General features: G+C 31.6%; 1 pseudogene across 1 annotated transcript; it reads right to left on the reverse strand.

Moving 5' to 3' along the window:
* Positions 1 to 567: 567 nt before the first annotated feature.
* LOC143234468 (RNA-binding protein 45-like) lies at positions 568 to 22,825 on the reverse strand (annotated as a pseudogene). The gene is made up of 9 exons (XR_013018681.1): positions 22,456 to 22,825; positions 18,417 to 18,669; positions 16,504 to 16,671; positions 15,563 to 15,718; positions 15,094 to 15,220; positions 12,134 to 12,267; positions 9,782 to 10,030; positions 8,098 to 8,253; positions 568 to 1,195 (listed from the first exon to the last, which is right to left on the reverse strand). The product of XR_013018681.1 is annotated as an RNA-binding protein 45-like (transcript).
* Positions 22,826 to 25,532: the final 2,707 nt, after the last annotated feature.

Genomic DNA, 25,532 nt, shown 5'->3' on the forward strand with positions numbered 1-25,532 from the left:
GAGCTATAAAGTTCAATTTAACCATCAGTTGATTTTATTATAATTTTATACAATCTCAAGAAAGAGATTAGTACAAAAATTACCATTACTTGTTTGAAATCACTTTCACCATACAAGTTTTGAAGCTAGTTCCATGGTGAACTTGGGAACACGTAACTATCGTATAAGTGTGTGTAATCACACTGCTAAATATTTCTTTTTAATAGCATTACTTATCACACAAAATAAATGACACTACAAACAAACCACTGTCAATATTTCAAACAAGTTTTACAACCCTGAAAAAAACAATTCATGTTGATCTATCATTTCTTGTTCTTAGATATTTTATAACGATCCACTTGTGAAAAAACAATTCAAGATGGTCTATTATTTCTTGTTCTTAGATGGTATATGCTGTACATACTTGTTGTTTTTTTTTAAATTTAAATTTATCTTCCACAGAAAACCAAAATATCTATTTCTGCAATGGTAATAAGTTGGACTCTGCTATACAAGTCATAGTTATGTATATAAATCATGCAGTGGCATTTCTTTATAATGTATTTAGTTATGATTCAGTCAGACTTTGTTTCTCTGGGCCTTTTATTTTTGAAACATTCATACACAACATCGTTGAACAAGTCATAAAATTACACAAGTTTAATTATAGAAGTGCAACACGAGTTAAATGTGAAACAGTGCACTTTGCAATGGTGACAAAAAGTACTAATACACTAGTTTAGGCTGCACTATTTTGACCCTAAGGCGAGTCAATTACTTCGTCTGTGTGTTTTCCAGTCAGAAAAACATGCATAGTGCTTAAATTTTCTATTGCAAAAGAAAGTTACACAAAGTAGAGACATAATGAATGGAAAGAATGAAAGTGTAAGAAGTTCCATGTGAATATTTTTTACTCAGATGTTACCAATGTTAAAAATGAGCATAAACACCAGTTCCCTCTAGTGGAGCCTAAACCAGATGAGACAACACGTGAAAACTTAAATGTGGTCTTTCTGTCTGTTTAATCTAGTCACATACACAGTACCATGAAATACTGAATTCAGTCAGCTCTTTGTCTAAGAACGGTCCCATGGTGGTAGTGGTATTCTCCAATTCAACTGTCGTCCCATGTTTCCGTTTATTGTACGGTAAGGTAAGAGTATCACGACACTTAAAGCCCAGAAAGTGTCACAAAGGTAAGCTGTTGTCAAACCTAAATAAGGTTTGTAAAGAGAAAAACACATTAAGACAACATATTAAAACATTTAGTTTTTGTTTGAAGAGTTCGTTTTTAGTCTCTTAAATCGAAATGTCACCGCATTCTCTGTTTACGTTGTTTAAACCAGGACTTCCAAAAATTTTCTTAACTTTGTGTCAATTTTCGTATGATAAAATGATCATGTAACGATTTATGTTTACTGTAAACTGAGTTGTAATTAACATATTTATATTGTTACAGTCTCAACGAGATTGTTCAGAAAGTTGAAATCCAAACTTTGGGAAATACTGGTTTAAGGGGAACTGTAATTAGTAACTGCATTTTCTCAACATATCAACCTAACAACTTGAACTTGTAACATGATGTCTTCAAACCTTTAAATAGTGTCACACCATCAATACATGTATGTATGTATGTTAGTGTGTATATATACATACATACAGGGTGAAACAAACTTGTGGCATAGTTGATACAAAAGAAGGTATTACAAACACAATTTATTTTTGTTTGTTTAGTAGTACCAGTTCAAAATTAAAGTATGTCTTACATTGAATAACAGTAAAGCTTCTTTTATACCACTATCTATATATGCACTCACAAAGGTAAGTAAACATTGCGTTGTCCAACATAAACCCAATTTTTTAATACAATCTAAGAGCACTGGTCAGTGTTCTTTAGCAGCATTTACCTCAAATGTCAGCTATGAAAAACAACGTCATCTGAAAAGTGATTTATAAATCATACTTTAATAAATGTCCAAACATGTAACTCAGTGTAAAAACAATTTGGTACTAAAACCATGATGTACCATTTCTAACTCTCAGTTTGTCACTGATGGAATTATTCTTACCTTTCCTGGACGTGCACAGTCTTGAGAAAATGTAATACAACAGAAAGCATCCTTTACAAAAGAAAAACTTCCAAGAACATTTACAAAACCTCTTACTTCTAACTACTTATAAATCCATTTGCTAAGAATGTTTAGAAAACCTCTTATCTATTAGAACATTTACAAACCCCCTCACTTCCAACAATATTTACCAAACCTCTCATTCCCAACATTTATAAATCCCCTTACTTCTATTTATAAAACATCTAACTTCCAACAGTATTTACAAAACATCTAACTTTCAACAGTATTTACAAAACATCTAACTTCCAACAACATTTACAAAACATCTAACTTCCAACAACATTTACAAAACATCTAACTTCCAACAACATTTACAAAACATCTAACTTCCAACAACATTTACAAAACATCTAACTTCCAACAGTATTTACAAAACCTCTAACTTCCAACAACATTTACAAAACCCTCTAACTCTTAACAATATTTATAAAATGTCTTACTTCAAACAATATTTATAAATCCTCTTAATTTTACAATTTAAAAAACCCTCTTATTTATAAAAACATCTACAAAACCTCTTACTTCCAACATTTATAAAACCCTCTAACTCTTAATATTTATAAAATGTCTTACTTCGAACAATATTTATAAATCCTCTTACTTTTACAATTTAAAAAACCCTATTACTTCCAGCAACAATTACAAAATCCTATTACTTCCAACAGTATGTATAAAACGTCTTACTTTTACAATTTAAAAAACCCTCTTACTTATAAGAACATCTTCAAAACCTCTTACTTCCAACATTTATAAAACCCTCTAACTCTTAATATTTATAAAATGTCTTACTTCGACAATATTTATAAATCCTCTTACTTTTACAATTTAAAAAACCCTATTACTTCCAACAACAATTAAAAACCCTATTACTTCCAGCAACAATTACAAAACCCTATTACTTCCAGCAACAATTACAAAACCTTATTACTTCCAGCAACAATTACAAAACCTTATTACTTCCAACAATATGTATAAAACGTCTTACTTTTACAATTTAAAAAACCCTCTTACTTATAAGAAACCTCTTACTTTTATAATTTAAAAAACCCTCTTACTTATAAGAACATTTACAAAACCCTATTACTTCCAACAACAATTACGAAACCTTATTACTTCCAACAATATTTATAAAACGTCTTATTTTTACAATTTAAAAACCCTCTTACTTATAAGAACATTTACAAAACCCTATTACTTAAAACAATATTTATAAAACGTCTTACTTTGACAATTTAAAAACTCCCCTTACTTATAAGAACATCTACAAACCCTGTTACTTCCAACATCTATAAAACCCTCTAACTCTTAACAATATTTATAAAATGTCTTACTTCGAACAATATTTATAAAACCTCTTACTTTTATAATTTAAAAAACCCTCTTATTTATAAGAACATTTACAAAACCCTGTTACTTCCAACAACAATTACAAAACCCTATTACTTCCAGCAACAATTACAAAACCTTATTACTTCCAACAATATTTATAAAACATCTTACTTTTACAATTTAAAAACCCTCTTATTTATAAGAACATTTACAAAACCCTATTACTTCCAGCACCAATTACAAAACCTTATTACTTCCAACAATATTTATAAAACATCTTACTTTTACAATTTAAAAACCCTCTTACTTATAAGAACATCTACAAAACCTCTTACTTCCAACATATATAAAACCCTCTAACTCTTAACAATATTTATAAAATGTCTTACTTCGAACAATATTTATAAATCTTCTTACTTTTACAATTTAAAAAACCGTCTTATTTATAAGAACATCGACAAAACCCTATTACTTCCAACAACAATTACAAAACCTTATTACTTCCAACAATATTTATAAAACATCTTACTTTTACAATTTAAAAACCCTCTTATTTATAAGAACATTTACAAAACCCTATTACTTCCAGCACCAATTACAAAACCTTATTACTTCCAACAATATTTATAAAACATCTTACTTTTACAATTTAAAAACCCTCTTACTTATAAGAACATCTACAAAACCTCTTACTTCCAACATATATAAAACCCTCTAACTCTTAACAATATTTATAAAATGTCTTACTTCGAACAATATTTATAAATCTTCTTACTTTTACAATTTAAAAAACCGTCTTATTTATAAGAACATTGACAAAACCCTATTACTTCCAACAACAATTACAAAACCCTATTACTTCCAACAACAATTACAAATCCCTCTTACTTCCAACAATATTTATAAAACATCTTACTTTTACAATTTAAAAACCCTCTTACTTATAAGAACATCTACAAAACTTCTTACTTCCAACATTTATAAAACCCTCTAACTCTTAATATTTATAAAATGTCTTACTTCGAACAATATTTATAAATCCTCTTACTTTTACAATTTAAAAAACCCTATTACTTCCAACAACAATTACAAAACCCTATTACTTCCAGCAACAATTACAAAACCTTATTACTTCCAACAGTATGTATAAAACGTCTTACTTTTACAATTTAAAAAACCCTCTTACTTATAAGAACATCTTCAAAACCTCTTACTTCCAACATTTATAAAACCCTCTAACTCTTAATATTTATAAAATGTCTTACTTCGAACAATATTTATAAATCCTCTTACTTTTACAATTTAAAAAACCCTCTTATTTATAAGAATATTTACAAAACCCTATTACTTCCAGCAACAATTACAAAACCTTATTACTTCCAACAATATGTATAAAACGTCTTACTTTTACAATTTAAAAAACCCTCTTACTTATAAGGACATCTACGAAACCTCTTACTTCCAACATATATAAAACCCTCTAACTCTTAATATTTATAAAACCTCTTACTTGGTTGCTACTGGACGTAAGTTGTTAAGCCTATTAAAATTTCACATGCGTAGGATATCAAATAAAATTTAAGTTTTATATATATACAGCTGAATAACCAAAAAAATCATAAAAAGCTATACTATTACCACAGAATTACACTATAATTTATTATAACTTAATTTATAAGTTTAGTAACTAAGATTCATTTAGATTAAAAACAAAATCTTTGAGCAGATTAAAGACAAAACCTACCTTCTTTAAATCTTAGTTTAAAAGAACATGGTAGCCTTTTCACAGATTAAAATGGCTGAAAAAAATTACTCTCGGGACATTCTAAGCTGCTGAATTGTTATTCCAATCATATATTTTAGTAAGAGTATATAAGGACTGTTTCAAAATATAGAAAGATTTGAACAGGGCCACTGTGTTTGATTCTGTATATAAGTCATATCTCGGCACAGTAAAAAGATACGAGGTTCTTATTTTATATTCTAACTCAATATTATTAGTAATTTGATTTCCTAATTTGCAGAAGCTACAGACTTAGTATTTTGACAACACAAACATCTAATTTTAAACAGTGCTACAACATACCATGTGACTCACTAAAATTAATATTTAAATGTTATTTTAATATTTACTTTTAAGTTAAGAAATTAATTCATATATAATATTAAAATTTAAATTATAATCTACAATTTGATTTCAAACTTATTGACATTAATTCATTAGATTTTCTGAACAGTAGTTCAGTAAACCTTTGAATGCAAGTCAACAAACCAAATAAGGTGGCCTTTGACCCGTGACCCATCACAAAAGGGTTAATCGGTTTTTCTTCCAAATGCTCTCTGTACATAATATTTTGGTTCCATCAGAATTACTGATGAGTAAATAAAGACCCAATTAGCTTTTTCAACATGTTTTTAGAAACTACTTTTGCACTTAAATTCTTGTAGGTCCTCGACGTTGTTGATTCATACGATTCCTTCTAACAAAAAAAAAATAGTAATTCAGTGTCCAAAAACCTGTTATACTGAGTTATAACAGTTACTTTTTGAAAGCCATTTGCTTGTTCTCAGTAGAAAAACAAGTCACCAATATTGAAGATTTCATCTTTATTAAAAACCTGAAAATGAAATTGTTAACTCGTGGTTTTCTTCATTTAAATTTTCTGCCATCCTTTACCCTAGAGAACTGGAGTAATAAAGAAATTCATAATTCTTTCACTTTCTGGCGTGATCCATCAAAGCTGTTAAATGTCGACAGTATACAACTTATTTTGCGTACCCATGTTAGTGTTAGGATAGCAAAAACAATAAAGACCTTACCCATGTATGACTTATTTTCTTAATTATCCGGAATACTTAACATACACTTGTCATTTAATCACAATGGTTACATCTATACCAGTCAGCCACCTTTCAGGAAGCATGCCTTCGTCATCAATGGTTTCGATCAACTTTAAGTTCTAAATGTTTTAACTTCTTCTGTATTAAAAGATGGCTATTATGAAACTGTTAAAATACAAATACTTCATGACTCTATTATCAGCTAAGTACCAGATTTGGAACACTAAATTCACAGCTAAGTACCAGATTTGGAACACTAAATTCACAGCTAAGTACCAGATTTGGAACACTAAATTCACAGCTAAGTACCAGATTTGGAACACTAAATTCACAGCTAAGTACCAGATTTGGAACACTAAATTCACAGCTAAGTACCAGATTTGGAACACTAAATTCACAGCTAAGTACCAGATTTGGAACACTAAATTCACAGCTAAGTACCAGATTTGGAACACTAAATTCATAAAACATTTCAAATGTTAAATCATCTGAAGATAATAAGTCTAGTTTTATGTTTCAAAATGCTGTAACTTTTACTGTAAAGAGCTGGTTGAGATACAGACTCAAAACATGTTCCAAAAATCTGTAATTTCAGGTTTAGTTGTAATGGTGTAAATTAAGCTGCTGAAACAGTGTTAGAAACTAGTGTACAGCGGCCACCACCTACATCTATTGGTCCTACGTGACAGGAGCTGAATTGTATACAATATTGTGATCTGAAATTATATTTTTGCAACTGTTCTTTAATTTTTGACAAATCTGAGGCACTCCATTGAATGAGTGGATACCTCAGACCAATGAAATATGCCACATAGATTATCAATAGCATGTTAAAATTATAAGTTATGAGATGGACTATGTGTACAAAAAAGGAGGCATAATGGATGAATATAACCAATATCCTATAGATTGCTCCAAGTGGATCAAATAGAAAATTCATTGCGATGTAACCTGTACTATATAATTCTGAAAACAAGGTAAAAAAAATGAGGCAAATTAGCACAGAGTAAAACAAGACAAATGAAACAGATAACGTTTTGAAATGGTACACTTTAGCTTTATAGATTCCCGTCACTGCTGGACAAATAACAAGCTGTTCCACTGTAGCCACAAAGGATGGGCAAACAGCACAAACAAATCAAACAGATTATGTTTGTGTTAATCATCATGCATATACACAATTAACATGAGCTTTCCATTCCTCTGTTGGAATGTAGACAAGATTTTCATATCACCTGTTTTTAAAGAGAAAAATGTGTGGTCTTTTTGGTTGACAATTTGAAATGCATTTGTAGACATATAGGATCAATGTCAATCAATATTTTAATATTTTATGTTCTGGAAATGTAAATATCATTATATCATGAGTCTAAATAAATATAATATGAAACATTGTGTTGTTTTCGGAGAACTGTTCTGTAAGTCTCCTTCCTGGTACTGGTTTTGCATTATTCACTGCTGCACAACATAACCGATGAAGCTGAGTCTATCATAATTACATTTAATGACAATAAAAATTCACTAGTTTCTGATAAATTTAAAAATGCCTACACATGTGCATTATTTATTTGACTATGAAATGTTTAATTTCTTGGGAAATATGAAAACCACTTTCTAAAAACAATACATTTATATGGTTTATGCAATGGAATTTTAGAATATAATTTTAAATATATATATATATTAAATTTTGAAATGCTTTAGAAGTATTTCTCATAAAGTTTTATTAAGAAACTGTAGCATTTCTTACTGAACCCAGTATAAAAAACAAATTGATAAAGCATTTTTTTCCCCCCTCTATAATCATACATACCTTTGTTCAAAGTTAAACAGTGTCGTTGCGAGACTGCTTGGAAAACGTATCTGCATCATCTTGTTGCAACGATCGTTTTTTTTCTCTGTCTCCCTTCTCAGGGTTTGCAACGGTTACTTTCATCCTGCCTCCTGCAACTTCAAAACCATGCAGAGTCTAGAAGGGGAGAAATCAGAAATTATGTTTTACACATTTTCTCATATGGACAGCTTGACTGTAATTATACCAAAAGTTTAAAAATTCACAATATTTGTTTTTAAAACAGTTACAACTGAACGTCTAATGATCTGTGTACATCTACTAGTAGAGATTACGTTCCTTCTCGTAACAGCCACTTGTCAAAATCTTACATTGTTTAACATTTACACTCGTAGTTAAGCTTACAGACACTAATTACAAGTGTAATACATTTCTCACCTCAAAGTTTCATCACCTAAAAAAGTTATTTCAAAAACAATACAGTTTACAAAGAAAGTGAAATATAATCCAGAATATCAAAGTTGTTTTATTTTATAAAAGTAAAGAAACAACTTTGAAAAACAGAACCCTTTTTGCCCAAAGATTGTCCTGGTTTATTTAACCAATGTTGATTATGTCCCATATGCACAGACTTTTACACTACAAAACTAAAATAATGGATCTTAACACACCAATGGATATGAGAATGGTGACTTTCACTCATATCAAGAATATATCACATGAATGTCTTTGGTGACAGTTCTGTGTCAACTGAACTAATATTCCTTCATGTTTCACTTTAATAATCTTTGATTTAATCTTAAATTTACTGCTATATAAAACTAGATTAACCACACAGACGATAAAAAGTTCTAAATGCCAGAATTACAATAAAATTCTATTAACATGCATCTCACACTGATTCAATACTTTTCACAAGAAATATTACAATCTGGCCAAAATGTTCTTCATTAGGTGGTGTTAGTTGCAAGAAATACTGCTTGCTTTCCAAGACTATACACATTCTTGTAGACCAGCAAAACTTCACAAAAGAAAGGAGGGAGGAAAAAGAATAATAAGATATATTATTGAAGAACAAATAAAAAATATGTATTAATACAGACTATTTGTGAAACATGCATCAAAGAGAATTTTCTAACCTTGTATCTTTCATATAACAAAGTTTCTATGTCAGAATCAAACCTGTCAGTATCAGGCAGGATACTAACAACAAGCCAGCACGGACACGAGTACAGATATTAAATTTAAGTGTTTTTACAAGTGTTCTTGTATTTTAAGTAGTTCAATATGGAACCCAAAATTTTTGTCTTAGGAACCTTTTGCAAAAACGTTTTAGACGAAACCTTGTATACAAAGGTCATCTACAGGAACACAGCAATCAAGTCACAACAATAATGACAGAATAACACACGTCACAAAAACAAATCAATAACTATAAGGAAAATCAGTTACTGATATGATCATTCATCTTGTCTAATGGATGACCTAAAATGTTATATATGTTTAAAAATCTTAAACCTCCACTAACTTTGGAAGAGTACAACGTTCATATCATTTGAGGTAACAACATGATATTTGAAACAACTACACTTCTTAAATGGATTAGAAGAAACTAAAAGTTTACCTCAGCACAGATTCAGTTGATTTGGAATGGCCTAGTCACCCATATGTTTCCTATTATCTTTCTAAAGTTAGTGTCACTTACTTGTATGGCACGAAGAGCTGACTGTTTGTCAGCAAATTTGGCAAAACCACAGTTTTTTTCCTGGAAGAAGATAGATTTCCATCAAGTTCCCAAATCGACTAAACAAGTTCTCGAGCATTTTGTGTGGTAGTCGTTCGGGCATGACGATGAACAATCGCTCCTTCATCTCACTACCAGGCTTGGCTAAAGGTTGGGGTGGAGGTAGTCCTCCAAACTCTTGCATACTGTTCCCAGTGTTTGGCATTAAACCTATGTAAAAAAGTGTCTTATAAAACCATCAGTTCCACATAAAACCTGTAGTAAAGGGATAAAATAGTCATACCTTGAGTTATACAATTATATTACAAACAGAAAAACCAAATGTAGCCACAGTATTTAAAAACAATTTCAACTTAGTAGGCATGTCAATGATAGTATGACTAAGAAAAATGGAAATAATATCTATCAGAGCTTGACAGATTAATGCCACAAAAAATAATTAATGTAACAAAGAGGGAAAACAAACAAAATGAGTGAATATACTTGAAACTAATGGTTACTAAGGCGATGAAGTAACATGACTGGCAGCTGATGTACTTTGACTTCTAGTAATTTTGCAAAAAAAAACAGAAATAAGTGTGTTAGAGAAACTTCAGACTTGTGAGAAGGATGTCCTTGTGTGCTGAGAAATACAAGTTAAAAATCTCAGTATTTACATTTAGAATTCTGTCTGACTGAGTTTAGACAGTATAAATTTCTCAGGTAGCCAATACAATACAGAACTATTTTAACCCTCCATTCAAGACTTTTCATCATTTCTATTGTAAATGTATATAGTTTAAAATATATCAGTCTCTACACAACAAACAGTACCCCTACAAAACTCGTGGTTTAATGCACTGACACAGCTAGTTAAGTTACAATGATTTAATGTGATCTACAAGTTTCACAGAATTTATCTGGTATTTTTACTCAATTCTCATGTTTCATGAATCTAGTGTTTGTACTGTTATACGTACTAGAGGTGTTCAATTCATTAACTATTTCTTTTAATCAGTATCATACATAGATAAATATTTTGCATTATAATACATAAAACTATGTAAAAATGAGATGAGTTATGAAATCTAAAAATCAGGAAAAGACATTACCAATGGTTTATTCACGACTCATTTTTGTTTCAACTCTTAATATAAATGCTCACTTAGCTAAAAAGAAATGGATAAACTTTTTGATATTAAAGCATGCCAAACTATATTGTTTTCAAAGTTATGTGCACTGCTAGTAACAAAAGTCTAAATTGGATGAAACTATGATATTGTGTTATGTTGAATTGTTAAACTTTATTTAGACGTGGATTACAAGACTGAAAAGATTTTACAGTCATCACAATTTAAAGTGTACTAATATTTTAAATAGGCCAAAGACAATGTCATGTGCCATCAAAAATTGGACAACACATACAGGCCAAAGACAATGTCATGTGCCATCAAAAATTGGACAACACATACAGGCCAAAGACAATGTCATGTGCCATCAAAACTGGACAACACATACAGGTCAAAGGCAATGTCATGTGCCATCAAAAACTGGACAACACGTACAGGTCAAAGGCAATGTCATGTGTCATCAAAAACTGGACAACACGTACAGGCCAAAGGCAATGTCATGTGCCATCAAAAACTGGACAACACATACAGGCCAAAGGCAATGTCATGTGCCATCAAAAACTGGACAACACATACAGGCCAAAGGATATGTCATGTGCCATCAAAAACTGGACAACACATACAGGCCAAAGGCAATGTCATGTGCCATCAAAAACTGGACAACACATACAGGCCAAAGGCAATGTCATGTGCCATCAAAAACTGGACAACACATACAGGCCAAAGGCAATGTCATGTGCCATCAAAAACTGGACAACACATACAGGCCAAAGGCAATGTCATGTGCCATCAAAAACTGGACAACACATACAGGCCAAAGGCAATGTCATGTGCCATCAAAAGCTGGACAACACATAGAGGCCAAAGGTAATGCTTGTTTTGGTTTTTCAAGAAATGCCTACTCCTGATTAGCTGAAAGAATTACTTCAACAATATCTTCTATAATAACTGCTTGTAAAATAATTTTAATACCTGAAATCTCTAAAATGATCCAATATCTACTGTAATAGCTTGTCCAGAATTATTTAGATAATCAAAATCTGTGTTAAGCTTAATCTTCAAATAAAACTTAATAATGCATTATTACCCAGGGTTTTTTTTTTCAACAGTTCACAAGCAGTAAAATATGTGAAAAATAAAAACCAAGCTGTATTTTTTGTAATTTTTTTTGAAATATCTTGAAAAGAGATTCAACTTAGCAAACCTGGAGAATTGTTTACATGAAAACCGACATTCTTCAACACGTTAGTTGCCTCCGAGATTTTTTCCACCAGTGATGCAATATGATTAGTCAACTGTCCAGCTGGGGCCGAGCCCAGCATTGTATCAGGTCGAGCACTGTAAGAGAAAAAAACAATTTTAATATTTGAAATTTTAAAGAAAAAAGTTTTTATCAAATGACTTGAGAAGAAACAATACTGCTACATTTTTAAGGCACTTAACAGGAGTGAAACACACATACAAATAGTTTTAAATATTTTGAGTAATGGATTTCAAAGAACATGTAGCATAACTGTCATAAGTCAATCAAGCTCATTATATTTAAATACAGGGTGTCCCAAAATAAACATACCATAAAAGTCAATTAACTTTATTACTTGATATAATACAAAGCAAAACGTCCTCTGAAGACTGAAGTTTTATTAAAGTTATTTATTATTTATATTATATAACTTAATCATTTGTTTTACTGCAGACTTCAGAATAGATCCTGTTTTTAAGTAAAATGGCAACTACCGAAGACGTCCGACCATTTGGATTTTTATTTTTGGGTATTTTCGAAAACAGAGGTCTGTCATGACAAATTTAGTTTTAAGATGTGTACAATTAATTACAATCTATGTGTAATAGTTTCTTTTACCAAAAAATTCCTTAGCACAGTAAAATAAATACCAAAACCTTACAACATGCTTTTAGAACACACAACTTCATACATATAAAGCAAAATCATGCACAAGGCAACACACAACTTCATACAGATAAACAAAATCATGCACAAGTCAGTCTTTTATTTGATTTCATACACCAAAAAATGGTAGTCATTGATAATAACATAACTAGAGGGGGAAACACGAGCACCAATGACAGTGTTCTAGAGGGGGAAACACGAGCACCAATGACAGTGTTCTAGAGGGGGAAACACGAGCACCAATGACAGTGTTCTAGAGGGGGAAACACGAGCACCAATGACAGTGTTCTAGAGGGGGAAACACGAGCACCAATGACAGTGTTCTAGAGGGGGAAACACGAGCAGCAATGACAGTGTTCTAGAGGGGGAAACACGAGCACCAATGACAGTGTTCTAGAGGGGGAAACATGAGCAGCAATGACAGTGTTCTAGAGGGGGAAACATGAGCACCAATGACAGTGTTCTAGAGGGGGAAACACGAGCACCAATGACAGTGTTCTAGAGGGGGAAACACGAGCACCAATGACAGTGTTCTAGAGGGGGAAACACGAGCACCAATGACAGTGTTCTAGAGGGGGAAACATGAGCACCAATGACAGTGTTCTAGAGGAGGAAACATGAGCACCAATGACAGTGTTCTAGAGGAGGAAACATGAGCACCAATGACAGTGTTCTAGAGGGGAAAACATGAGCACCAATGGCAGTGATCTAGAGGGGGAAACATGAGCACCAATGGCAGTGTTCTAGAGGGGGAAATACGAGCACCAATGACAGTGTTCTAGAGGAGGAAACACGAGCACCAATGACAGTGTTCTAGAGGGGGAAACACGAGCACCAATGGCAGTACTCTAGAGGGGGAAACATGAGCACCAATGGCAGTATTCTATAGGGGGAAACATGAGCACCAATGGCTGTGTTCTAGAGGGGGAAACATGAGCAGCAATGGCAGTGTTCTAGAGGGGGAAACATGAGCACCAATGGCAGTGTTCTAGAGGGGGAAACATGAGCAGCAATGGCAGTGTTCTAGAGGGGGAAACATGAGCAGCAATGGCAGTGTTCTAAAGGGGGAAACATGAGCACCAATGACAGTGTTCTAGAGGGGGAAACACGAGCACCAATGACAGTGTTCTAGAGGGGGAAACATGAGCACCAATGACAGTGTTCTAGAGGGGGAAATACGAGCACCAATGGCAGTGTTCTAGAGGGGGAAACATGAGCACCAATGACATGTTCCAGAGGGGGGAAATGTATACTTTTCACAACAATGCAATATGACCCATAGTGGTAGAAGAGTTAATTAGAAGAATCTTTAAACTCAAGGTAACATATTTAATAACCACATAACATTCTCTTTTCTGTTGCTTCTGATATCTTAATTTTAAACACAAGTATGAAAAATAATTACTTTAATTTTAAATACCACCTGTACATGCTGCAGTAGAACAATTTAATTTTCTCGTGTTTTAAACTTAATTTTGTCTGGTGTGTGAATAAAAGATTATTAATGTTATTTAGACAGAATTTTTTCATGATTTCAATGTATGAAAAATAGGGGAACTAATTACTTTCTTAAAGTTAAGAATAAAACCAATGACTTTCTTGTACATTAAGATTCAGTTTTTAAGTAAGAATAAAACCAATGACTTTCTTGTACATTAAGATTCAGTTTTTAAGTAAGAATAAAACCAATGACTTTCTTGTACATTAAGATTCAGTTTTTAAGTAAGAATATAACCAATGACTTTCTTGTACATTAAGATTCAGTTTTTAAGTAAGAATATAACCAATGACTTTCTTGCACATTAAGATTCAGTTTTTAAGTAAGAATATAACCAATGACTTTCTTGTACATTAAGATTCAGTTTTTAAGTAAGAATAAAACCAATGACTTTCTTGTACATTAAGATTCAGTTTTTAAGTAAGAATAAAACCAATGACTTTCTTGTACATTAAGATTCAGTTTTTAAGTAAGAATAAAACAAATGACTTTCTTGTACATTAAGATTCAGTTTTTCTTTTCAAACAGTTTACGCTACATAAATGCTTCTGTTAATAGGCTGTTCAAACTGCCACACTGCACTATAAGCATTTATATTAAAATAAAACAAAACAATTTGTTTTCAGTGTAAGAAAAAGGGTCTAGAGAATTGCCTTGTATGATTTACTCAGAAATTAAAACTTTTAAAAACTGCATTGTGCACAAATAAACTAAGCACTCAGATGTGTCAAATGTTAAACTTATGATAATAACATACTTCACTCCTCCACCAGTTGAGATGTCCACAATTTGTAGCATAAATCCTGGTGGATATTCCAGACGACAGATTTTCTGTCTTGCCCATGCAGCGGCCTCAGGATTGCTGAACTTTAGGCTAGCAAGACCTAAATCAGTAGAGTGGTATTTAGAAAGGATAAGTAGTCCCCATAAGACCAGTTTTATTGTGTTTTTAAAGTAAACCACATTCTAAAGACTATTAATTTCAATAGTATTATGTTATTTTTATTTAAACAACATATTTACTTGATATTATATCAAGTATGTTTGTTCTTTAAATAGGAAAAAGCCTATAACAAAAGTGGTATAGTTTGCAGTCAACACCTTTTGGGAAAATTACAAATCATTTATGTTAGTTCCACTTGCATTAAAGTTAATGCAATATCTTGAGGACGGTATACTTGTATGTGTTAAGTACCTTAGAAAGGAATGCTCGGAAAGAAACGTACCAGAATTTACATCACAACGTTCCAGTCCAGGAATCAAGTCAAACAGGTGATAAAGTTGTTCGTAGCTTGCTGCCTGCGGAACTGCAACATTGACTCTAAGAATATCGTCAGCTACAGTAGCAGGCATACACTGAGTAGCATCAAACCCGGTATTCACTAAAATTAAACCAAAATTATTACAATTTTATCACATGGACTTAGAACTCATCAAAACAACATACAATGAAATTAAAGGTAAAGCAAAAAACTGGAATGTTTCGTCCATACTATTAATCAGTGAAGGTTGTGTTTATGTTTTGAACACCTGTCCTTTTGTCGAAAGAACACTGTGAAATATTTATATTTTGAAACTTGAGATCAAATAAGTTTCTACTCAAAATAGTAACTTATTTTCATTATTAAAACTGCAATATAAAAAAATAACCAAATACAGACATTTTCTACACTTCCACTATTAATCACATAGGTAGCATGTATTATTTCTGTAAACTGATTAACACCAATCACCACATTACCTTCCAGTATTCAATCCTTCATGGTGATTCAGTATGAAACTACACATGAAATATTTTCAATTGGTTAGTATGACGATTTATGTTAAACCTTTTTTAGAGGTAAATCAGAAACCATATACAATTTAATACGTAAGTGGACACTTATATTTACATTTAGAAAAACTGCGGAGGTGTTGTAACAAACTGGAAAGTGTTAAGCCTACATTATATTTATTAATACAGTGTACTTTCCAGCTAGTGCATTTCCAGAAAAGCCTATTTGACTTTTACGTACAAACTGAAAAAACCCACAAACAGATAAAAAAAAAAAATTCAGATTTTGTTGTGCGGAAAACTTTCCAATTACATTTACTGACTTTTATATTTGCTTCACATTGTTTTTATCATCCTTGAGTTGAAATGCCTTCGCTACCACACAACACTTACGTGTTCCTGGAAAATGTCCAATCAGAGGAGTAGACTGAGGTGGTGGTGGTGGTGGTGGTGGAGCTCCTTGTGAAGCATCAAAACCCCAAACCCCACCTCCTAAACCAAGATTTTTGTCTCGCTGGGAATGACTAGATGGTCTTGGGTCTGCAAACTTAGCCTTGAAAGCTAAAAGTACAGAAAATAATTTTTTACAAGGTGTTACCTCTAAAGATAACTTGTATCAAATAAATTAATCTAATACTTCAATGCACAGCAACTGTACTATACTTTGTTGGCTGAATTAACTATGTCTGTATGTTACAGTGGGCCGACATTGTGAGAGGGCAAGAGGTAATGCAGTAAACTAAATCAACAAACTGGGTTTACCTGTAGAATTGAAGAGAGCTTTCCTGGTTTAATCCTAGTAAAGAGCGAGTCCACTAAGATTCTTAAGAAATAAAGTACCAATGAAATAGAATGTAAAACCCACAACAAACACAGATAGCTGTGAGAGGCTCGACTGGTTTTAAAAAAATAAACTTTGATTATCTACTACCAACAAGCCTTTAATTTCACTGGTAAAACTTAACAGGTAGAAATATTCTGAAGAGGTGTAGGAAAAAAAACAGAACTGAAATAATCACATACTGGTATAAGTTGTGTTTTTTAAAGACAGAAATGTGAAACATTAAAATATGACACAAATAACTGATGACCAGACTTTTTCTGTACTTGTTATACTCTAATTAGTAACCCTGAAATGAGATAAAAAATATTAGATTTATAATTTTTCTTAGAATTAAGCCTTGGTAATTAAATCCTCTACATGTTACTACTGTGATATTGGAAGTGTTAGTAATATTATCTTCTCGTTATTCTTGAATCTCAGAAAGCATAATATTAACAGACAGATAAGTATTATTAATAAGTAAATAATTCATTCTTTTGACAAATTCTCCCATTACTTATGAGACAAAATTTTCCATAACTATACATGTAACATCCTTTCTTCACATTTCTACAACTAAATAACAATTTGAACTTGTTATAAGTGGAAATAAACTCATCATAGTTACTTCATTCCAGTGATGTAAGTATGCCTCTGCACATGTTTCAGAACTTTAACCACTATTATAGGGAAATAAATGTAGATTGTCTAATTAATTTATTATGTAGAGGGCTTGTCCTCTGCAGTTACACCACAGCTTTATGTCACTGGATTACAGAACATCTTTAAATAAGAATCTTACAAGTTGATTGTAGACAATAAAGGAATTAGACAATTAAAACAAGTGAAATTAAGAACAGACTAACAGACAAAGATGTCAATAACCAGTAGAGTTAAGCAGCATGGCTTGCAAGCAAATGAAAGTACGGAGATAAAAACAAAACTCTGTCTCTGCATGTGTGTGCATTAAAGACTTCTCTTTTTTCACCAGAGGTAAAATTAAAAAAAAGATATTGGTATTCAGATACCCAAAGTAAATTATATGGTGAAGTAGAACAGATTCAGACATCCAGAGTTACTTTCCTGTTGTTGTCTAGATTTGGGGATAATTTTAAAGCTCCCTAACTTTCCTTCGGTTGTGGCCACAAACAAATTTGGCAGAATGATTAATTTACTGCTAGCTTTGCAATGATAAACTGAATGAAAATAACAAAGTTAAAAATAAAGAAAAATATTTTACTTCCTGAATTTATTGTTTTATACATAAAAAACAACCGTAATAACAAAAGAAACTTTCAGTAAAACCAGAAAGGTTCTGAGAAACCTGTTAACACACAAAGAACAAACTGTATATTTCATAGCTTCCAATAACTTAGTCAGAGAAGGCTTAAGTTGGTATTAAAAACATCAAAAGGAAAAGAGGAGTACTTGTCACTAATTAAAAGTAAGACTTACTCTTTGGACAGTTCAAAGTAAGACTTACTTTTTGGACAGTTCTCAAAAGCATTTGCAGCTGACGACATTTTCAAATACTTGACATAACCAAATCCTTTGCTGTCCCCTGTACTGTGATCTCTAACTATGTTCACACGATCCAGTTCACCATATTGTTCAAAGTCCTTTTTTAAATCATCCTCTGTATAAGTTTTCGGAACCATCACAAATAGACGCAACACCCGTTCCTCCTCGTTTGCTTCCTTTTTACTTCCATCTTCCCGGTTATGAGCTATCCTCACCTGACAAGAAAGTATCTAAACAGTGAGTGAAAACAATAACGTTTACACCATATACCAAAACTTAAGTAGATAGCCATTTAGCTCCTGAACAACAAAGGATTTCTTAAAATGGTTTTCCTGTTTGCAACATAGAAGGGTGACAATGTTTATATTAGTCAAAACTCTATGAAGTGTATGTGTGTACATAAAAATACGTAACCTATGACATTGTTCCAACACTTCTAGTTAAAGTTTAATTTGATTTCAGTTTCTCTCGTAAGTGGACAACCATCTGCAGGTGAATCTGTTTGTTTTTTTTATGAATGGACAGCATACTACAGGAGAAACTGAGTTGTTTTTTTATATATCAGCAGAAACATACCCAAAGATCAATTGTAGTTGTTTTATGAGTGGACAGTAATCTACAGATGAACTGAGTTCTTTTCTTTGAGTCAGGAGTAAATTAGTGGACTCCACATGTCAGAACATGCTTCAAAGACCATTTAAACTATAGCAACAAATGACCATTTTACCGTGAAAAGTACATTTTCAAAATGTAATAGATTTACTTTGAAAACTTTATTTAATATTTATTCCATAATTATACACAAGTTTGTTTACACATTTACACATGTTAAGTATTTGCACTATAACTACTGATGTAGCATGTGCACCTTCATAAACTTTGGTAGACATTTATTAAAGATTACATGTATCTTGCAAACAAAAAAATCAGATAATTAAATTTTTACTAAATATTTGTTTGTAAAAATAGTGTTTCATTACTAGTCTGAGTGCAAAGTGATTTCATGTTATGATTAAGAAACCTTTTTGTCCTAAAAAATCTAAAATATTATTTGTGTACTTTCTAAAACTTCCTAAATACATTTCAAACTTTTATTTTTAGTAAGACTATATTTTTTGTTGTTTTCAATACACTTAAATACGTAGGGTCCGTCACTTAAACAGCCTCATAAACGTTATAAAAAATTAGAAAATACAAATGGTTTTTTTGTGCTACAAAATACATGTTACAGTTTTTTTCAGTATCTTTGTACACTAGTTTTTACTTTTCTATACTATGAGTTGTTGCTTAATTAGCAATGTAAAATGAATTTAATAGTTGATAATTTTGACATCAAGTACACCATGCTTTGGATGGTACTCTCTAAAAGGCCATTGTCTACACCCTGAACCCCATCCACAGACCATTTCATAATGCTTGTTGACTTGCATTAAAAATTGTTATTAAATTACTATTTTATGAAGTTATGTCAATAAGTTTGGAATCAAACTGTAAATTATAATTCAAACTTTTAGTGAGTCGCAGGGTATGTCGAATGCAGCACTTTAAAATTAGATGCTTCTGATGTCAAAACACTAAGTCTGTAGTTTTGTACAAATTACTAATATTGAAAAGCTAGAATATAAAATAAGAACATTTGTTTTATTTTGCTGAGATACGGCTTATGCACTGAATCAAACACACTGACCCTGTTCACCTCTTTCTATATTTTGAAATGGTCTCATATATTCTTACTACAATATATGACAAATAACCAATCAACAGCTTAAAATATCCACCTGATGGTTTTTCTCAGCCATTTTAATCTATGAAAAGACTAACATATTCTTACAAACCAAGATTTCATGAAGTTAGTTTGTGTCTTCAGTCTGCTCAAAGTTTCATGACTTTATAAATTTAAATATATCTTAGTTACTAAACTTAATAAATTATAGTGGAGTTTTATAGTATCAGTATAGTTTTGTATGATTTTGTGGTTATGAAACTGTATATATAAAAACCTAAAAAAAATGTTTTGTTCGATATCCTCAACATGCACAATTTTAATAGGCTTAACAACCCATGTCCAGCAGCAACCAAGTTCAAAGGTTGTAATGAAAAAGAGAGAATTGTTTGCTTTACTTCTTGAGTTGTTGTTCTATATTTTAATACAAAATAAATTTAATATTTTATTTCTAAATAGTAATAAATATATAACATACAATAATTGAAATGTGACTATACATTACAAAATAGCCAAGACAGGGAAGTCTTAAAGCTCAGTTTTATATTACTGGATACGTAAAGGGTGCACTGTCTAAATGGAAGTTATATAATGTTAGCTAAACAGAACTGAAATGTCAATATAATAACTAGACTAAACATTTGTTTTTTTGTGTAATAATAAGTTGTCATTCTAGCACGAAAAAAGCAAAATTTATCTTTTTTTTATGATAGTTATAAGTTTGTCAAGTGACAGACCCCACACAGAATATAGAAAATAAAATATAAAGTATTATTAAAAACAAGCATTTGAAATGTATTTAAGAGTTTCTAGAGATTACACAAGTAACATTTGAGATTTTTAGGACGAAGAATAGTTTTCTTAACCATAACATGAAATCACTTTGCGCTCAGACTAGTAACAAAACAGACTATTATTCACAAACAAATCTTTCTTTAAAATATTTCATTAAAAATCTGATTTTTGCTGTACAAAATACATGTATTCTTTATCAATTTTCTACCAAATTTTGTGAAGATACAAATGTTGTATAGAAAGTTATAGTACAAATACTTAACGTGTGTAAATGTGTAGATGAATTTGTATATACTACATCAAGCCCATAGCAAAAGGGTTAACTGGATATTTCAATGCCTCCCACCACTTGTGTATTATATACCCTTGTCTTAAATACCCTTTTACTTTTTTGTTTTCATATAAAGTCTTACAAATTTAGGGTTAATATGTTACATTGAAAAGAGAAATTCGCTTTCTTTCCTTACCAACACAAATTTTTAATGCACTTTGGATCTTTATTTATTATGAACAGTTAATCTCATGGATTTTAACTTCAGATTTCATCATCTATACAGGCAACACAGATGATAAATTTAAATGCTATATAATTCAATTAAGAGATACTGGACATAAATCTGATATTTAGAATTACACTGCACTGCTAATACAAACTAGATAAAGTGATTTTGCAAATTATGTCAAATTCTATATGCAATTAATTTGATACTTCCCGATCTGGTTACTTCTGGTGGCATTACTCGGGAAAATTATAAATCTACAAGTTATCAAACAACTCAATAAAGCATGAAGGAAACTATATAATTTGTTATAAGCAGTTTGAAAACTTTATAGGACTTGATATGTCTGTTAGAAGAAAAGACGGTATCTTGGCTTCCATACTGCAATTGTATAAAGTTAAAATGTCTTGTTTTCTTTCAAACGGAAGCTAGTGCAAGTCCAATAGCATTATCATACTACTATGCCTAAAGTTCCCTACAAATTTTCATGTATAATAAACAGTTAATAATAACAGTCTAAAAAAAATGGAACCACAAATGATTTCCATCTTTTCTTAATTTTAAATATGCAAGACAGTCAAGTTTATCCTGTTGTTAATCCAAACTGTTTTTAATCAAAAGGACAAGTGAAACACATTCTGTAAAGTTAGTTACAATACTTACTACAAGCCAAGGGTTCTGGACACCCAATAATATACGACTAAATATCTTTTAGCCAATTTGTTAATTTAAAATACTAATGACACTTACATTTCTATACTTGATAATAATAATAAAAAAACAATATATAACTTGTAAACTGTACACTTAACTAAAAAATTGTAAACTAATAACCTATTGGTTCACGATACTGATATAAAATTAAAGCTTTTTTCATTTATTTTCTTGTTATTCATAACTATAAGTTAAGCCTAAATATTGTTAACTTTTATTGAAGAATTTCAGCAGCAATGTTAGTCGGTGTTAAATGTTGTTGCACAAACCTTCATTGGGATTTGGTTTTCACGTATACGTTTCCCGTCCATTGTTTCCATAGCTATCGCCGCCTCTGACGTTTTTGAAAATCTCACATAAGCTACGCCTTTAGGCTTATTGGTTGACCGGTCTTTCACAACCCAAATATCTTCTATTCTGCCAAACTTTTCAAATGTTTCGCGAATTTCTTCTTCCGTTGTTTGTTTATCGCACAAAATAAAAAGCCTACTGTGAGGTGGAGCACCATCATGTCTGTCCTTCCTGTCTCTATCAGAGGATTTGGAATTGGAAGCGTTTTCTCCATAACCTCCAGTATAGCCTTTCCAATAACCACCGTAATCCGCCATTTTAACACGCTTTGAACAAAATTGAATCGTCTTAACTGCCTTTATGCGATTGTTCTGCCCTCTCAATTCTAGCGGTACAAATTATACATTTTAAAACTTAAAAAAATTAAAATGTGGTAAAAAACTATTACGATGCAATTAAACAGTTTCTGACTTTCTTTCTTTCTTAAATTTCAAAAGGTTAAACAGCAATTGTTCTCAGCTTTGCTGCCAATTTAGTTTTATCGTAGATAGGCAATATTATCAATGTAAATGGAAACATTCGTCAAAATACTAGCAATTACACAATTCTTTTATCAAACTGTCTTTGAATGTATAATCAATTGGCATAACTTATTTTACTGAACTTTTGTGACAGCTAATGTTTAAATTTTTTCACACAGTGCAACGTACGGTGTTCACTGAGTGAACACTTTATTTATTATATTATTAAAACCCTCGGTCGCGAGAAAGTATGGTATTTTACTAAAAACTGGTCGGAAAATAATGAAAAAGTGGATAAAGCACAATAATAACTATTAATAAACAGTTTAGCTACATTAGTTTACCTCATATCATAACAACTTTTATGTATTCTCAAGACGGTTGGTATGTGTATTAGCACGTGAATTAAAATAAAGTACAGAACAACATTTCGGCCTGAGGTCATCTTCAGGTTAAAAATCTTCTTTGTTAGTCTAGAGATGACTTAAGAAGGTCGAAACGTTTACTTTATTTTAGTCCAAGTCCTAATACCCATACCAGCCGTCTTGAGAATACATTTTTATTTTAAGAGAGTTTCTCGTCATTACAAATCACAACTTTCAGATTTTCAATCCAATGCCAAGAAGCTTGAAAACAGTAGTAAATAGTAGTGTGTGATGACCACAACAAACAAAGAAAAGAACGTGCCATATTTGCCGTATTTGTGATTCATTACCCTCGTCCACTGTATCTACGACACATCTTAACTAGAACAGAAAGTGTAAAGTCGGCAGTTGATGAATCAGTAATAATAATAATAAAAGCGTAGCCACGTCAGGACCGAATTTATCGCGGCTCCGGGTCAAACAACCTCAACGATATTTTCGGATCAAAGAAAAAACATAAATATGCTCAGTACGATATACATGTACAAGACTTTTGACGGAGTTTAGTTTCTTCCAAAATTGTGTTGTTGTTTCTTTGTATTTCTTCATACCAAACGAATTTGTAGAACATTTCGTTTACTTAACATCACCAAAATGGATTCATAATATAATGTTTTATGTGATAAACTGGTATTTATTAATGTAGATATTTAATTTCTTTATGGTTGTTGTAAATAACAATGGGCAAAAGCAAAGATTTTTCCAACTTTTAAAGGTGTAGGGGAGTTATCTGTCATCAGGATTTTTATCATGGTCACTTTTCAAAAGTGTCAGTGATCAGTTTGTCAATTGTTTGGTTTGTTTTAAATTTACAGCAAAGCTACTCAAGGACTACATGTGTTAGCCGTTCCTAAGTTAGCTATGACAGTCAATAGCAACCTTAGATAACACTTGAACTACCCTTTTACCAAAAAATAGTGGGATTGACGGAAACATTATCTCGCCTTTACTGTTGAAGGACGAGCATCTTAGCTACCAGGCCCTACTAAACCGTTTGTCAACAGTGGAAAGCAACTGATTTGTAACCGATTTACCATTTACATTCATTTTAGTGCCTACGATTGTTTCTGTATAGTTTTCCTCTTTGCATGTGCCGTATATTATGAACTGTGTATTGCGCAAGTCCCGCCTGTCCTCGAAAATTGCAGAACGTTCGTGTGCGTAAAAATCAACAATACTTCTTTAAGAAAGCGAGCGAGAACATTGTCGAGATTTCTACAAACTCGCGTAATTTCTATAAAAAGCGGCTAACCGAGAGACAGAAAAGAAAATTATTGGATAGCTACGGTAAGTATACTATAGGCCTAGAAAGCTTTTATTGTGTTTAACGTCTAATAACCGGGAAACTGCAGAATTTGACCAGGAATGTTTTTAGATTTCGACCATTACGAACTGTTTAGTGAATTACTTCAGACGTTATTATCTCCCTCGATAATAAGTCAGCTTTAACCGGTGTAAAGCCAACCGAACTAACCAGCTTATGGAAGGTGTGAGACAATATCAACTCATAATTAAGTTGCTCGTTATGAACCTGGATCGTCGGTAAAATACTCAGTTCTAGACCGTATATAAAAATCAGTACTGTTTGTAAGTTTGTAAAACTGTTATATATAAACTGCGATTTGCAATAACCATACAAAATAACCGTTATTATGAATTATATTGTTTTTATGTTTGCATATTAAAATATATTTGTATTGAAAAAAAAGAAATTTTGTGTATCGATTGTGTTGACAAATAACAAATTTTAATGTGTATTAACATTTTATTAACTTACAGATTTGAATTTTCGGTTATTTGAAATAGCAACACGTTAACATACGTAACGTAATAAATTGGAGACTCTTTCGAAGTAAGTAATAATACGTAATAGCTTTTACTTTCAGAAAAGCTGTGACTGTGTAGTATATGAAAATGCAATGCGTTTTATCTTCCTTTATTATTAATGCAGTATGTATCCCATGTTGGTGTACGTGTAGGTTTCACAAAGCACGTGACTGAGAAATTCGTTAAGTTCATTTTATTGTGTCTGTTTTTGCTATTTTCTAGAAGATAATACCTATTTTGTTCTTGAGTATTTAGCTGTAACGTTGCAAGTTGTGAAATGGT

This window comes from Tachypleus tridentatus, chromosome 12 (genome assembly GCF_004210375.1).
Source record: "Tachypleus tridentatus isolate NWPU-2018 chromosome 12, ASM421037v1, whole genome shotgun sequence".
NCBI classification, from domain to species: domain Eukaryota; kingdom Metazoa; phylum Arthropoda; class Merostomata; order Xiphosura; family Limulidae; genus Tachypleus; species Tachypleus tridentatus.